Source organism: Grammomys surdaster, unplaced genomic scaffold, assembly GCF_004785775.1.
Source record: "Grammomys surdaster isolate TR1022 unplaced genomic scaffold, NIH_TR_1.0 194, whole genome shotgun sequence".
Classification (NCBI taxonomy): Eukaryota; Metazoa; Chordata; class Mammalia; order Rodentia; family Muridae; genus Grammomys; species Grammomys surdaster.
In genome coordinates, this window is record NW_021604639.1 from 1,971,741 (window position 1) to 1,978,906 (window position 7,166).

General features: G+C 39.7%; 1 pseudogene; it reads left to right on the plus strand.

The window, feature by feature from the left end:
- Window positions 1-1,690: 1,690 nt before the first annotated feature.
- On the plus strand, window positions 1,691-3,124 carry LOC114623160 (annotated as a pseudogene).
- The last annotated feature ends 4,042 nt before the right edge of the window (window positions 3,125-7,166 follow it).

Sequence of the window (7,166 nt, forward strand, 5' to 3'; positions counted from 1 at the left end):
ACTTTAGCAATGTTGGTGTCCTATGAAAAGCTTAGCTGATTTTTCAGCCCCAGCTAACTAGTGTTGGTTGTTTTGATAAAGCAAAGATTTCAACTTAAGGGTGCCAGTTTCTTGTTACTCATACCTGATTCTTCAGTTCAAGCTGTCCAGAAACCACAGATTATTAAAACAAAACATCATACAAACAACTCTGATAGTCGTTGCTTTCTGCTAAAACTTCACAAGTCAGGCCTCCTTCATCTTCATCTTTCTCAACATTCCTATCTTTTAAGTTGCCACAACCCAACCCAGAAAGCTCTAAGTAGTCAATAGCTTCTCTAGTCCAAAGATCCAAATGTCTCTATGATCTCACCCACTCTACCCCCCAAAAAAACAAATATGATCAGACTCACTACAACAGTGTCCTCTCCCACCAGTTTCTGTTCTAGTTTGCTCTCTTTTGTTTAACTGTGATAAAACACTGACCAGAAGCAATTCAGGATTAAAAAAAAAAAGTTTCGTTTGGCTTATGGGTTACAGTCATCCTTTATGAACACCAAGACAGGAGGAACTCAGGTCAGGAATTGAAGCAGAGACCATGGAGAAACGCTGTTTATTGGCATATTAATTGAGGTCCTCTATTACTAGAAGACTCTAGTTTATGTCAAATTGGCAAAAGTTAATCAGCACAAGGCCCATTAAAATATCCCTAGCTTCCCATAGTTTCCTCTCAGAGAAGAGCCTTAAATAGTAATGTTTCCTTCACATCTTTCTATATCAACCTGATTTGAGGTTGTAGTGCTGGTTTTTATTGTTGTTGTTTTGGTTTGTTGTTGTTGTTGTTGTTTTCTCCTTTATTGACTCCCACACTAACTACACCATGGCCCATGCCTAGTCCGCCTCTACTGTGGTAATGCCAGTTAAAAGCCTCTGCAATATCTAGACCATTAAATTCAGGGACATGTTAGATAAAGTCCACAATTGTATGATTCTAAATACAAAATATACCACTATGTCTGAAGTTCAAATGTCAACTCATTTTGTTAGAAGCACTTAATTCCGTCTTGTAAAACAAACAACAACAGCAACAACAAAACCCAGAAAATCCTCAAAGGCACCTCATTGTCATTGTAAACCAAAGGATGCAAACCCCTTGCCTATCTGTTTTGCTACTTAGCAGAGTTGAGAGAGTTGTTTATCAAAGTACAAAACATTTTCCTAACACATTTATTGAGCAATGCTTTTAATGAATGTGTTACTAGGGCTAAGAATTTGGGGCCAGTAAAATAAAACACATTATGTTTTTATGAGAAATATCAGAAGTTTAATTTAACTATCAATAATTTCTCAGGAAGAACATTGAATACATTTGAAAGATAAACTTAACACTAGAGTCTAACTTAAATTAGAGAGCTTAAAAAACAAACATTAAAGGGTCATCTTAATTTAGTTTTTATCCTAAGATATTTTTATAGAAATCATAGAAACAAGCTACAGTGCTAAAGCTAGCGTTATTGGCTATTTACTCCAGATAAACAATGAAACGTTTCAGAAATCCAACCACCTCTCCCTCTCCTCCTCCTCCTCCTCCTCCTTCTCCTTCTCCTCCTCTCTCTGAGGAGCTACTGGCTGATGTGTGGCATCCCTGGACTTTTGGAGGGGGTAGAGAGGGATGGCAGCCTGAGTGTTTGTGAGCACGTGTGGGAGAAGGATGGACGATAAAGACTACACTTTAAAACAAATAGAAGGAACTGCAATTTCTGTGTTGGCATGCAGAGAGATAGCATTCTACTATCTCTTCTAACTTCGAGAGCTTAAGCACCCAAATGTCATCTCTCTTCTGAAGGTGTTTCTGTCTCCTGCTGACCGGAAAGTATGGCTTCTCTTTGACTATGCTGAACATGACCTCGGGCATGTAATTAAGTTTCACAGAGCTTCGAAAGCCAACAAGAAGCCAGTTCAGTTACCTCGGGGGAATGGTGAAGTCACTGTTATATCAGATCCTAGATGGGCTTCACTACCTTCATGCCAACTGGGTGTTTCGTGTACAGGGAGTTGAAACCTGCTAATATATTAGTTACAGTGAAGGCGAGGAAGAGTAAAAATTGCTGACATGGGCTTTGCCTGATTATTTAATTCACCTTTGAAGCTTTTAGCTGATTTGGATCCAGTAGTTGTAACATTCTGGTACCGAGCTCCAGAATTACTCCTCGGAGCACGACATTATACCAAAGCAATTGATATTTGGGCTATAGAATGTATGTTTGCAGAACTACTAATGTCAGAACCAATATTTCACTGTTGAGAAGAGGACATCAAAACTAGTAATCCTTATCACCATGACCAGCTGGACAGAATATTCAGTGTAATGGGATTTTCTGCAGATAAAGATTGGGAAGATATAAAAAAGATGCCTGAACATTCAATATTAATGAAAGATTCCAGAAGGAATACGTATACCAGTTGCAGCCTTATCAAGTATATGGAAAAGTATAAAGCTAAACCTGATAGTAAAGCATTCCACTTGCTTCAGAAGTTGCTCACTATGGACCCAATAAAGCGAATTACCTCAGAGCAGTCCATGCAGGATACCTACTTCCTAGAAGACCCACTTCCCATGTCAGATGTTTTGGCTGGTTGTCAGACCAAACGAGAATTTTTAACAGAAGAAGAGCCTGATGAGAAAGGAGACAAAAAGAACTAGCAGCAGCAGCAGGGCAATAGCCACACTAAAGGAACTGGCCATCCAGGGAACCAGGACAGCGGCCACTCACAGGGGCCTCCCTTGAAAAAAAGTAAGAGTTGTCCCTCCTACCACTACCGCAAGTGGACTCATCATGACCTCCAACTATCAGCGTTCCAATCCATATGCTGCTTATCCCAACCTTGGACCAAGCACATCACAGCCCCAGAGCAGCATGGGATACTCATCTACCTCCCAGCAGCCTCCATAGTACTCACATCAGACACATTGGTACTGAGCTGTGCTGGAGTCTGTCAGTGCACTGTTGCTCATTCTGCACGACTGGCTGCAGCACCCTGTGGGAACCTGATGTGGGCCATGCGAATGTACTGTACAACCACACCTTCACAATGTCCAGTAGCTGGGTCCCACCAGTTGTCACAGATTGGAGGCGGGGGTTAGCTTTCAGGTTGTACCTAAATTGGGAGTTAGACTTGAAATGAAAGTTGTGTTGTGGGTTTGCTACTTCCATAATTTACTTGACATGGTTCAAACTGACCAAGCATAGTTTTTGGTGACAGTCTGTAGCAGTTCATGCTGTGAAAAGTGTAGGGCGAGCATTTGTCCTCATGTGTGGTAACTTTCAGTGTAACAGTGTTATCTGACCAATAGTACACACAGATGCAAGGTTTAACTGGTACTTGAAACACAGATTATGTTAAAAAAATTACCAAGACTTAAAGATTATTTTGGTACACCTCTCTTTATAGTGTCTTATCAGTGGGTTGATTCACCTTCTACATAAATCAGTACTTTATAACCAAGAATATTGCTTGGATGGTTTTGAAAGTACAAAAGAACTACATAGTTTCTACTGACAGGTTTCAGAACTCCCAAAGATTAATTTCCAACTTAGAGGTTTGTTTTTATTTTCAACCTATGACTTGACTGGTCTTAAAGCTGCTATTTGATAGTAATTAAATATGTTGTCATTGATATAAGCCTGTTGGCTCAGCAAACTGAAATGATTATCGCAGACAGTGTTTTCTTTTCTTCGTTGATGTTGCTGCTTTGTGAGCATGCTTCCTGATTACAAAACCATCACAGAGAGGCGATCTCCGTGAGGCACAGCGTCAGTCAGCACTCTTCTGTCCTGATTTCAAGCTGCCTAGTATAGTGCTATTACAATTTTGTTCAGTTAGCTTTCTTTTTAAAAGGTTGTTCGCACATTTTTAGGGTGCCTTTACTTCAGCAAAGCAGAGGGAGTAGGAGAGCCTTAGAACTTTCCAGGGGAAAAATAAAAGCTATCACATACAAAGTACTGTATCAAACTATTTCACATGAATGACACAAGTATTCTGAGTAAAAAAATTGAACATCGTTAAAAACAAAGTGTTATGTAATAAATTTACTTTTCATAAATTAAATTTTTAAAAAAGAAATCCAATCATCTGCTGTTTTAATTATTCTTAAGTATTTCTGCAGGTTCTGGTCCTAGCCAGGTGTTACCTCTTCCATTTTTGATCTGTCTGCTGAAAGTTTGGAAAAGACTTTTCTTTTTCAGTTCATAGGGAAAGCATTCGTCCTAAGAATACAAACGTCTGTTTTCAGGCCTTAGTCCAGACATACTTTACCAGCATCATGTATAGAAACCAATTAAAGCCGAGTATAAACATAAATGAAAACTTGCAACTATAAAACAACTTGGAGAAAATTTGGAACTAAGTCTTTGTAATATTAGATTAGACAAAGATGTGGACTCAGGATGATAATCCATCAAAGAAAAAGGGGGAACTTGACTCCCTCTGACTAGGGACAAAAGACAGCCATGTGTGCACACTGACATTTCTGTCAATGGCAAACCTCATGTATGACAGAGATTTCTTAAAATTACGATAGAGCTGAAACTGCCCTGTAGTATCCTGACATGATAGTTATGATGACATTGTATAGACACACTTGAGTTTATGGTCATGCTGGTGTGAACAAACCCTCTGTGGTGTCAGACACAGAGAAGTTTAGCTTGTATAATTGTGAGTGTACACAATGCTTGATAACGACAACAAATAACTTACACTGGTTATTTATTGTTTTGAAGGTATACTCACTCCTTCTATTTACTAAAAGAATAAGCTGTAAAACAGGATACCATGTGGCACCAGCAGCCACCTCTTGATGGCCTCAAGAGGTCATTTCCAGTGACTGACCACACAGTCTTGTGTAAAGCCACTTCATGGTGTCTCAATGCATTAATGAGGATGCATCTGTGTTGATAAGCAATGCAGGAGTCTATTGGCAAAATGATACTTGATACTGCTCCTGTTTCCAGGACATATAAACAATTCTGAAAGCTCAATAACGAGGGAGAAAGAAAGAAAGAAACAAAGAAAGGAGAAAGGAAAGAAAGAAATCCTCCCAATTGAAAAAATCTGAAAAGAGAGGTAAGAGGAAAGAAAACATGAATGGCTAATTACTGAAAGATGTGATACTCAGCACAATTAGTATCATGGGACTGCAAATTAAAACCATAGGGAAGTACTACCATGCATTATGAGAATGGCTAAAACCAACAGCCTCACAAGGAACAACAATCAAAAGAAACATGCTCATAATAATGACTTTGGGGAAAATCCTGAGCAACAGGAGCTCTAACTTACTGTTGTTATAACATTGCAAAATATTACAAGCCTCTGGAAAGCCATTGTTTTTTATAAAGTCATACATGTACCTAGCATGCTATGTAATATCATCACTCTTCCATAGGCATTTATCCAAAGACATGAGATTTCTATTTATAGAAAACTTATGTATAGTTACTGGTAGCAGCTTTATTCATAATAACCAAACACTGGAAGCTAATTAAATGTCTTCTACTTATCCTCCACCCTTTCCTGTCAATCATTCCAATTTAAACTCTCCATGGTTTTCTGACATATCCTGTGATTCCATCCATAAGCAGGCCCCACTGTACTCTCGTAGTGTCCAGTTTATACACCATGTGGATTCAATAGCGACCTCTGGATGGGAGGATGCAAATGCCAGCCTCAGCACTAGGGGCCTACAGAAGAAGAGCCTCCCCTCCCCTCCCTATTTTCATCCTTGTTCAGCTCAGAAGTTGGATGTGCCACACTCCAACGATTACTTCGAGTTTACCTCCCTTTCCTGTAAAATCATTTTTCTGTTTTTATTTTTAAGTACATAAACAAAAGGGTTGACTTTATGGATGTGATACTAGGAATGTAAGAATGCCAAGTGTCTAGCCCCTGTGCAAGCCACCATACCTGCTGCAGCCTTCTCTCCGCCTGCACAGATTCCAACAGGCACCCTGCTGATACATTGTCTGTGAGTCCCAGTGAATAGACAATCCCCTAGCCATTATTTCTTACCTGGGAATTGAGTTAACATCAAAGGGATTATTGGCATGTGACACATCCTGCTCCCCACCCCCTTCTCTGCCTCCTGCCAGGGAATCCAAGCGCCTGGCTCCAGGCTCTTGCTGTGAAACCTCCCCCATCCTCACAGAGCTCAGTGAAGAGCCTCCCTCCTCTGCCCCAAGTGCTCAGGTTTCTTTTTCCTCTAAGCCGTGCCTTACTGTTGCCTCTCTGTCTGTCTGTCCCTGGCTTAATAACTCTTCTAATAAACTCCTTGTTCCCCAATAATCCATCTCAGTACCCTCTTGAACCTTTGCCATCCCCTTTCCAAAGCCACACAACAAAGGTCCTGCAAAGCATGCAATAATCCTGGCTGTATGTTAAATACATTTTGTTGATGAATGTGGCCAAATTCAAGAGTACATAAGCAAATAAACACTATAGTTCCATTTCTATGACTTTCAAAGTGACAGAGAGCAAATGCAAAAGGCTGGAGTAGGAAGAGGTGGTGATTGCAAGAAGGCTCTGAGGAAGACTTGGGGGTGCGGGTGAAAGAATTGTACTGCATGTTTGTTGTACACTAGTGAAAATTAGCAGATCTACTGGGGGAAAAGGTGTGTTTTGTTGTATAAGACTTATCTCAATTAAAATGGCCCTATAGTAATTACTACAAAGGGATAGTCTTAATTGGGTAAATACCTCCTTTTAATGCTTGTTTCATTGTCAGAGCTCCATGGTTATTCAATACACCCCTGCTGCAGTGAACCATCTCAGAGACTCTTGCATCAACCTCATGGTCTTTAGGTTCATGGCTCCAGCTTTGTTCTGATTTTTATCATCTCCTGGGAAAAGTTATTGAAATCATTGTCTAGCTCCCTTCTAATTCCTTTGATCATACTTTCTTAATTCACATGCAATATCAATTTCATCTTAATGGCTGTTATATATATGTATATATATGCATAGATATATATATCATTCCATGTCACTGCAAACCTCTTTCCTTTCTCTGGAAAGTCTGAAGTCCTTTGGAGTTTCACTCCTGAACATAAACTCTGTTAAACTTTATTCAAATGTTTATGGCATACTATTGTCACCTCTGGCCAGTATTCCTCCTCATATCTTGTTTCTCT